This window comes from Dromaius novaehollandiae, chromosome 11 (assembly GCF_036370855.1).
Source record: "Dromaius novaehollandiae isolate bDroNov1 chromosome 11, bDroNov1.hap1, whole genome shotgun sequence".
Lineage (NCBI taxonomy): Eukaryota > Metazoa > Chordata > Aves > Casuariiformes > Dromaiidae > Dromaius > Dromaius novaehollandiae.
The window spans coordinates 7,736,442-7,746,909 of record NC_088108.1 but is presented as its reverse complement, the minus strand read 5'-3'; positions in this window follow the sequence as shown (position 1 = coordinate 7,746,909).

Below are 10,468 nucleotides of genomic sequence, written 5' to 3'. Positions count from 1 at the left end.
TTTCAAGAGACCAAATTATATTTCAAACACTTCCAACAGCAGCCAAGTGAAATATGCTGTGGCTCTTCCAGCTAGAGCAGCTGAGACTTTCCTGCAAGCGTCCCTAATGTGCCACAGGCCACTAGCACCCTTGACCGTGTATAGGACACAAAAGAAGGTATGAGCCCTGTCCAGAGCACACGACAATCTGAAGACAGCTCTAACTAGGTAAACCCAGACTTAGTCCCTAGAAAGGCACGTGCTAGAAAGCAAACTCCCTGCCAACAGCGCACACAGCATAAACTGTGAAAAGCTAAAGCTAACCAGTGCGACGACACCTCGGTCCTCGTCCTGCCTGACCACGAGCAACGAACGGGGCCGCGGCCGAGGAGTCTGCCTGGACGCCATCTCTAGCGCGCCGCGAGCAAAGCGAGCACGTGCTCACGAGCTTGGCACCGGGGCCGCAGCTGCCAGAGCGCCGAGCGGCCTCGGGGGCTGCCTGCCCCGGGAGGAGGGGGCACGTTCGGGCGCAAGCGCCTCCAGCAGAGCGGCCAGAACAGGGCGGACAAAAACCCGTCAAGCACCAGAGGCGTAGCTGTCTCCTCACCATTCCTATATTGCAATGTAAAAATGGCAATCTTAACTGGCGAGCATGTGTCTAATGCAGGCAAGTCGGCACCTGCCAAAGAGGGTTAAAAATAAGGGGTGAAAAAAATGGTCAGAATGCTGAATGACTGAGGGGAAAAAGCAGTTTACTTTTCTCCTCCGTGACTGCTCACTGATCTGGAGATCCCATTTGTATCCCTTTTCCATCATGCTCCAGCCAGCCCTCTCCCCATCCCTGCGGTCAGCTGTCATTTCTTATTAGGGGAGGCCGCCGCGCCGGGTGCCAGCTCTCCAAGAGCCACCCTCACGACTCCACTCGCGTCCCCGACGGCCCTAATGTAAAGGGCTACGTGAAAAGCAGCAATAGTAGAGGTGAGCCCGTGACAGTTTAGATGCAGGCTTTGAAGCTTCACTTCAAAGTTCAGTCACCTGAGGGCATTAACAAAAATTCACATTTAGGTGCAGTTTCTAATTCTGTCTCTCTCTCTCTCTCTTTTTTTTTTTTTTTTCTTTTTTAAAGTATGAGACTGCAAAGAAGGGAAGCCAGAGAAAAAGTCTTCATAACAAATTTTGCTTTGGGCTCATCTTCTAATAGCAGATTTAACAATTTAAGCCAATTGGACACAGCGAAATCGGTCTGAATGCCAGCTCTTTATTTTACAAGCACTTGCAATGTTACATTTAAGAGGTCATTTAACTCAAATGCCAGCGAATAGCCGCAGAGAGACAACAGCACGATAGCCAGCAAACATCTGCATTTTCCTCTTGCTTTTGAAGAGAGGACATACAAAGTTGCCATACTTACTGACAAGCTTGCCATAATATTCAGAAAGACTTTTTTTTCTGCCCTGACTTCTGTATATCACAAAAAAAAGATATTATCCGAGTGAGCAAAGTAGACAAGTTGTCCGTTGCTCTACGGTACGTTACTGGAAGGCGTTCCTCTCACTGCCACATGCAGAAGGTTGGACTCTAATTCATGAGCTATGACCAACTATGACATAAGTCTGAAGCTCTGGTCCTTGATACACGCTCCAAGTGAAGACTCCCTGCTTTCTTTCCACAATTTATTCATCTAAGCATAAAAAAAAAATTGCACTAAGACAGGAAGACACAAGGTGCAAGGGACTGGCCAGAAAATGCTTAGTTACCTATGAAGAAACATAGGCTGAGGAACTTGTGTCAATTTTCACAGCTCCAGAATTAGGATAACGGGTCATTAGCAGCATTTGTAACAGCAAAAAAAGTCACTACCCCGGTGAACTCGCATAAAATCACTCCCTCTCCTCCTTCCAAGATACACCTGCGCATAAGACGGAAAGCTCTAGCAGTAGGAGACTGAGAAAATCCTTACAACGGCACAGCTGGGCACCGTGCAGGAGTAAGCTGGCTGTACCCGCTATCTGAGTGCGGGAAGGAGGCGGCGGGACGGAGCCACCCTCCCGCAAGCTGCTTGCTCATTCTAGCAACAGACTCTGTTAGTAAAGATTCTCATTCACTTCTCACACCATCATTATGTCATCTCTATACATATTTTGATAACCTTTTTTACATACAAATTAACAGAACGACAGCAGTTAAAGACAATTTTCCTCATGAAAAATGTCTCGCTAGCAATAGGAAGCATTATTTCCATCTCATGGGGATGAAATATAAATTTTCACTTTTCCTACAATATGCTAAAGGATGCTTAAAACTTTATCAAATCCCAATATTTTTGACATCTAGCCTTCTCCTTTTCCATTTGTTCCTTTTATCTATAAATGCATCTGTAATAATCAAGTATACACACAATACTAACAGACATGATCCCTTAATCCACACATATTCTGAAAAATTAGCTAAATCCCTTCCTGTTATTTCCTATCCAGCTTAGCAAAGACACATTTGTCCCAAACAAAACAGCTGGACCTAAATTCTCCCTTGTAGCCTTTTTGAAAATGCAAGAAATCAGTTGCTATGTAACCATAATTACATCATAGTCTATTAAATATGTGAAAAAGGACATGGTTTAAGTGCCTTTGTTTTTAACTGTAGCATGTTCAAATTTTTAAGGCAGATGATAGATGTGAGCCACTTGAAGTGTGAAAGGAAAGTATGGATTAAGCTCAAGCAGAACGTTCTGCAGCTACATAAAAGCAGACTAATACCCTTGACGGCCTGCAGATTACGATCCATCTCCACATCCACTTACTCCGAACGCTCTTCCGTTTCGTAATGGCACTTGCCAGCTCAGAGTCTGGCAGCACGAGTGCCCGGATGATTGACTCAAACTGACCAGCTGACACTGGCATTTAGCACTTGGTTAGTATCCAGCTGCTAGTTAGATGACTTACCAGGCTGGCAGTTACTAACCTGACCCTGTGCACCGGGGCCATGCTGCCATCGCTGCCCGTAAGGCACAGGTTCAGACGAGCACGCCAGCCCAAGCAGCAGAGGCTCCTGGTGCTGCCGCAGCCCCCGGGCCCCGCTGGCAGGCGTGCGTTTCCCTAGGCGCCGGAGAGGTAGGCAGCAACTGAGGATTTAAAAAAATTCTGCATGGCACTGCCAGGTTTTGAGGCAGCTACAACTCTATGCTTTATTTGTAGCAGAGGAGGAACTAGCAGTTCAGAAGCACAGATGTACTTAATATGTTCGAGGCTTACAAACAGTAAGCTTAAAAATCAATGAAATTCGGCATTCTACTCATTTAGGTGTTTTGTTTAGCTATCTAATTGGTCATCACGTCGCACCTACCAGTGGCTAAATACCTTCATATCCATTTGTCTTTATCAGTATGCAAAACAGCCCAGATGCACGTTAGGAAGAAGCTGTCTATCTTCGTAGCATTGTTTTACATTTATTTTTACATGGGATTCTGAAGGTATGATGAACTGTGAGAGACTCACAACATCACATTAAGGAAAAACATTCATAGCTTTCTAAACAATAAAAAGGGTATTGTTGTTGGCTCCATTAATGCCCATCTTGGGATAACAGACTGGCTTTCATTAAAGCCACAACATACTCTGTTACTGCTTTCTTCTCCCCCTCTCCATCCCACGTTCCCATTACAGACTACAGCACAAGATTTTCAGATCTGATGCCTGACAATGAAATGGCAATGCTACTAAAGCATTGTAGCCAATCATCATCCCAAATCTCATTGTAAATTAGATATAACCTACAACTTGCAAAGCCTTCTAGTTTCAACAACCAAGAACAATGGACTAACCTGTTTATTACCATTACCAACTTTTTACCAACCTTTACTTACATTACCAACCTTTTTCAAACAGTGAGATAAACAGAAAGACCTGAACTATGCAGACATCAGGCTGTGCAAATGCTGGATGGGCAATTTAGAAAAATGAGGAATGCTGGAAAACATCAAGGTAGAGCTGCTGTAGGGAGGACATGAATCATAAACCCACAGATTTCCAAACATTTGCTACTGCTACGCATAAACATCTGAAAATGTAAAGGGAAAAACATGGAGGTCCTTTTACAACCTGATAAGTTTAATCTTTGTACAGTGAGTATTTTTTTTCTGAACAAATGATACATGTTTGAAAGTATTGTGAGGTCTTTTTCTTCCCCATCTTATACCTACATTAAAACCACCAAGGAATGAGCTCCTCAGCTCCACTGTGATGGGACTCCAGGCTGGCAATAATTTTGAACTGGAGCTGTCCCAGTCTTTCTTGAGAGTATCAAAGGACACCAAAGGTTTCCAAGTTGTGATACTGTTTTGTTAGAAAACTAATTAAGTAGAGCAAAATAATTAAGCAGAGAAAATTCAGATCTCTGCATATGTTAAACAAAAAGTTTAAAGACAATTCTGTCTCCTGCCCGCATGCTTTTGCAAGGCAATGCGTTGCAGGAACTCCTCCAGGCGCTCCTTCTGCTTGGGCTGCCATCAGGCTGCAGGGGACCTCTGGGTAACGCTAGCTCAAACTGAAAAGACAGGGCAGTGGTTAGTGTTTGTTTTAAGCAAAATCCCACAACAAGTGGCTCGAACGGAAACACAGCACTTATGTTCTGCTGGCCCCATCTCTGTCTTGTCTTCATCATGTCGGGCTGCACTCTGTTGCCCAAGCATGAGGACCTATTACCGGTGGAAGTGCCCTAGGGCATCCGAGATGTCTCCGTGGCATCAGATACAGATGTTATCATAGGAGTTAGTAACTATTTCCAAGAATGCAAGGTTAGGGAAATGAATACCAAACCACTATTATCTTCATAATCCCCCAATGAAGTAGGGCTGCATACAGAAAATTCATTATTTATGTGCCTGACTTCTAATTTTAATTTAGAGATAGTTATGCTCATGAATAACAACTAATCTAATGTGGATTTCTTATATGTTTAAAATGTGATTTGCAGAAAATGCACCTTCTGTTTCATAAAGCTAACTAGCTTAGATATAGCTCTATTAATTTCATTAACATGTAACCAGCTTCAGTGAAACATTACCTTGTTAATTAAGGACTAGGTATTTCAAGGTGCCAAGTCACTTAGATTGAACAGAGTGTTCCTCAAATTCCAAAAGAACAAAATATCTTTGCTCTATCACTCTAACATTCACATGGGAAGTCTTTTCCAAAGTAAGCACAAATTACGTCTCAGCATGTTGCCAGCAAGAAGTCAGAACACACCAGTCTAAAACAACCAAAAGTAGTGAAATTTCAACCCAATAATTAAAGCAGGATTTAAACTTTAAATAAAGCTTGTTCAGAAGCCTTATATTCCTGATCAGATAGGATTAGTGCTTTTCCTCATCAGCATCTGAATTAAACAAACACAAAAAACAATCAAGCAGACCTTTCTCAAGCTAAGGTTTCGCATACCACTAACACGGCACTCGAGTAGCAGCCTTTGCTATCTGATACTGAAGAGCTTCATGTAAGCAAAATTCTCTAACCAGAAAGAAATGGTACAATATTAATACTGTAATTTATAGGACACCTGAATGCCGCTATCTAGCAACAGGCAATGCTGCATGTTTCAAAATGTTGATAAAAATATTATGCAATCAATCTAGACAGCATCAATGTTTAATTCTTTTCCCTCCATTTGTTTTCATGATGGAACATTTATATCTTAAAATATTGGGTGAAATTCATAACTGAGGTTGATGCAGCTTTTTAGTTTTACACTTGCCTGAAAGAAAGAAACAACTTTCAGACAGAGAGTTAGGAAACATGTTAAGAATTCAGTTGTCAAAGCCTTTAAATAACATTTTAAGGACTCTAAAATTATTACCTTAACTAGCAGGAGCACTGCTGTAAGACGTTGTAGGGGTGAGTGGGTCTTTCACACGAGTTAACGATTACAGTAACTGAGAAACATCCTTGCCCCTTAAAGAAAAGTTGAACTCTGAACCTTTTATAAACATGCTCTGCTTGTTTTAAACAGAAGTAATATAAAAACACTACACTTAAAAAAAAATGATGAATGCTCAATAGAGATATTTGTTTCCTTCATTCAGATGACCTTTGGTAAGATCTAATCCTGTTAAGTGACACAGATGGGTAATTTGTTCATTCATGTGTAGGTAATTACTATTTCATGTAGCTATTTATTTTAATGGATGCTACGCGGACCACAAACAGCCACTCCCGAAGTTTATCCCTCCACAAAACCTTTCACATGCATTTCCTAACAGAAAATCACCTTAAGTAAAGAAGTTATTTTCCTTGATGACTTGCATTCAGTTAGGTCTATTTTATTATGTAGGATGGATGTATTGATGTTTTAAACAGAAATGGCATTAAGCCACTTTACAGTGAAACTTTAACAGCAATTGCATATATAATTCCACCATATACTAGAATTTGATTAAATACCAATTCTGACCAGATCCCGAGTTTACTGAAGTTCAATGGAGCTTTGTTACTTGAGTCAGGACAGTGGCTCGAGTGCTATTTAGGTCTCAACGATCAAATTGTGTGTTCATTTAAAAGGCCACACACGGCTCTGCTCAAAACATTTAGGAGACTGAAAATCCTCCCTGCGATTTTAAGCTGTGCAAGAGGCTCTTTTCACTTGGAGCTTGGGTAACTGCTTTAGATTTTGTGTGTGTTTGCTGTATTTGCTGAAGACAAACAACTCTCTAGTCAGACTTTGTCTTTATGAACCATGACTAAACACTGCGCTCAGTTTCAATTTACCAGATGAAGGCCTTAAAAATGCATCTTCCAAATTAGTTTTTTCCTTGTTAGCATTTCCATCTGTACTCTGGCGCGGGTGAAATCCAACAGCTCGGAGGCCTCTGACCTACGACAGCCCGCTGAGGGGGCCCACGCCACCGGGCGAGAACAGCGGCAGGGCCGGGGCGAGCCTGCCTCCGCGGCCCCCGGGAGAGCGCGCGGGGGGCCCTGCCCAGGCCCCCGCTGGCACGCAGCAGACCTCAGCGTGACACCGCGCAGTCAGCCCAGCTCCATGCCCCTGTCAGAAACTACGACCACTTTAAATCCTGGACCTCAGACCAAAGGCTGCCATGAGGTTTGCTAGCTCACAGATTAACCCCCAGCGTCCAACCTGCAAGGCAAGAGCACTTCCCCAGGTGAAACTCAGCTGCGCCAGGGCTGATCCAGCTTGCTAACTCTTGAGGCCCCCAGGCTTTCTCACATGACTGGTGATTAGCGAAAGCTGTGCCCACCATTGCCTTTTTGCTTTGGCATCCAAATATAAACACAATATTTAGTTTGGAACAAATCAAATCTGTGATATTTCAGTTTTGCCTCACACCAAACAAAGAAAAAAAATACTTAGGTTTGACATGAAACGTTCCATTTGATCAAAGGACAGCTCTGAATGTAATCATTTGGTTGAAGGAAACTGTCACACATAATGCGATACAAGCACATTATTTCTGATCATTTCTTCTCTTCAAATGCCTTCTAACCATTTACAGATGTGACACGTATCTTATTTGCTATATTCTGAAAACGTTTCCAAGCAATCTCTTTGCTTCTGCACAGAGAAGCCCTGAGAGAGGACGTGAGCCCCGAGCGCTGGCACGCGCCCGGAGCCTGGGAAACGGGCAGGGAACCTCTTCCAGCTGCTCTCTGCCCTCGCAAGAGCTGCAGGCATCACACCCGGGATTTGGGCTAGGGAAAATTTTTGAAACTTACAGAAGGCAAAAAAATCCATTTTGGTCCATTAGATTTCCTTCAGTAATTTAGAAGACCTCTCTGCTCTACACGGATCAGTATCTCATGAACTAGCCATGTTTTAATGACCCCCTCGTACACTAGGGCCTGAGAGCGTGCTGACACACAACCTCTAAGCTCCTTTAAAGAATTACTAACTTCATGCATGTCAAAATCGCTTCACGTGCTCCTGAAGGAGTTGCTTCTGATGTGAGGCTCAGTAATAACAGCTGTGTAGGAAAACTAGTAAAAACAATCTTTGCAATCATGAGAAAATGCTGCTAAGTTTTGTTGGCCAAATCCAAAAGCCTCGTATCTGTACCTTTCCCTTATACTCTTGCCTCAATCCTGCACTCCTTCCTCTCACCAGGTCTCCTTGGCCTTTCTTTTACTTCAAGTAGATGCTTACGGCCTTGTTCAAGTACTCTGCTTCCTTTGCTCTCCCACTCTCCGTCTTTGCTCCCAAGTGTCTGTCCTTTGTTCCCCTTGGTCCTTACTCAGCTTGTTCCTTACCAGCTATCATCTCTGCAGAGATCTTTCCTTCACCACGTGAGCTCTCCAGTATCAAGATCTACGAGCCGCACTTCTCCAGCATCTCCTGGGAAAAACCTGTCTCCATCTTAAAGTAAACATAGTGAAACTGAAATTTTCATGTAACCTACAGTGGGAGTTACTATAGTACTATACCTGCTTTTTACTTCTCACAACTTAGTTTCACCAAAACAAACCCAGAAAAAAAGAAGTTAAACAAGGGCATGAACTAAAGCTTGAAAAATGCAAGAACACCCCCCTAGGAATCAACTAAGCCAGTGGCTTTGCTCAGCTGTCTCCCTGCCGAGTCCCACAAGTTTCATTAGGATTCAGTGTCAGCCTAAAGGGCAGAGTATGCCCGACCCTTTGCAGGAAAAGAGCCTAATTCCAGCATAAAAGACTGTGGAGAGCTGCAGTGGAAAAAAATACCTGTACAAAGATCTGAAATCCCTGTGACCTAGACAATTAATACATAGAATTAATATCACATTAATGCACACATTTGTACTTATTCTAAGGTAGTATTTATTTCTTTTTATACTGAATTTCAAAGAGAGATTAGATATTTGATCATTTACCCATAGGAGACACTGTACTTGCATAATCCTTTATGCGCAAATTTGTTTACAATGAAGAATTTATTTATTTCAGGGCAGAATTGTTGATAGCTTCCAAAAACAAACACAATTTCTGACTTAATAAAGAAATTATGTATCTATTGGATTTATGAGGCTGTGAAAATATTAAACCCATGAGAACTCAACTTACAGTGCTTCACAAGTGTTATTTCCAACTGCTAAGTTAAAGCTTTATGGTATTATTATGCAACTTTTTCAATCCCACTAGAGAATTTCTTCTGTTCTCAATTCTTGAATAAATAGCCTGAAACGATGTACTCCCAAACTGTTCTGGCTGAAAATCTTCTGACACCCTGCTGCGAATCTTACTTGGATTGTTATTCCTGGCAAATACAAACATTTGCTTCCAAAAACATCTTCCAGCAATGCCACATTACTGAACAGCTATTCCCGATTCATCTTTTGGCTATCTTATTAAACCTTTAATAATTTATTTTCACAAGATAGACAACTGAAACTGAAGTATGAGCATTCGTGTTATTGTTAAGCTTAAACTTTATGAGAAGGACAGAGTGTGATTAGTTGGACTTTACTTGGAGAACGATTGAAAGTTTTTCAGTACTTGTGTCATGTCACAGGGAGCAAATACAGTGCAGGAGTTTTACATACGGCAGGGGTCCTCTTATGTTGGTGCCGCGGGTGAAGCCTTTACGTTACTGTATTTTGCAAAGATGCCTAGAACTCAAAAAAAAAACCCCAAAATTAGAAAATAGTAACTTGATTTGGAGAGAGCCCGTCAGTCACCAGGAGAGCTTGCTTTCTGTTTAACTGGTGACAACACTTCCGCCTCCTCAAAGAGATGCTATGGAAAACATTAGCGGAGGGTTACCTTTTCTTAAGCATTGGATTGTTCTTGCTTTTGTTGGACTCCATCTTTTCAAAATTTGTGTGGTTGAGAGACCAGAACAGCCAGCACGAGTCTAGCCTCAACATCAGTGAGTCCATGCCTGGCAATCTCAGTATCTCAAGTCCTGAATTGGGGTGTCAGAGAGCAGGGAGATTCTCATTGCAAGGGAGCTGAAAGTAAACTCCACAACTGTTGTCATGCCATATCAACAATACTAAGTAACAGGTGGTTTTGGTACAAAAATCCTAGCCCAAATGCCCAGCAAAGCAATTTTACTACCCAAGCTTACACATTAATGCATTTTTTTGAGAAAACAGTAAATTTCCTAAGCAGAGCAGAGTATCTGTATTATTAGATCCTCGAACAATTCTGGTTGGAGGGGACCTCCGGAGGACATCTAGTTCAGCTCATTGCTCAGAGCAGCACCACTTAGATCGCTCATCGCCTTGTCCAGTCAAGTTTTGAGCATCTCCAAGGATGGAGATTCCACAAGAACTCTGGGCAGCCTTGCTGTGGTGTTTGACCACCCTCATGGTTTTCCTATCTAATTGGAATTTCCCATGTCCTATGATGTTTCTGCTGCCTCCCACTGTGCACCTCTGAGAACAGCCTGGCTGTCCCTCTCCACACCTTCTGATTAGGTAACTGTAGGCGGCAGTAATATCTCCCCTTCACCTGCTCTTCTCCAGGCTGAACAAACCTAGTTCCCTCAGCCTCTCCTCATATGCCAT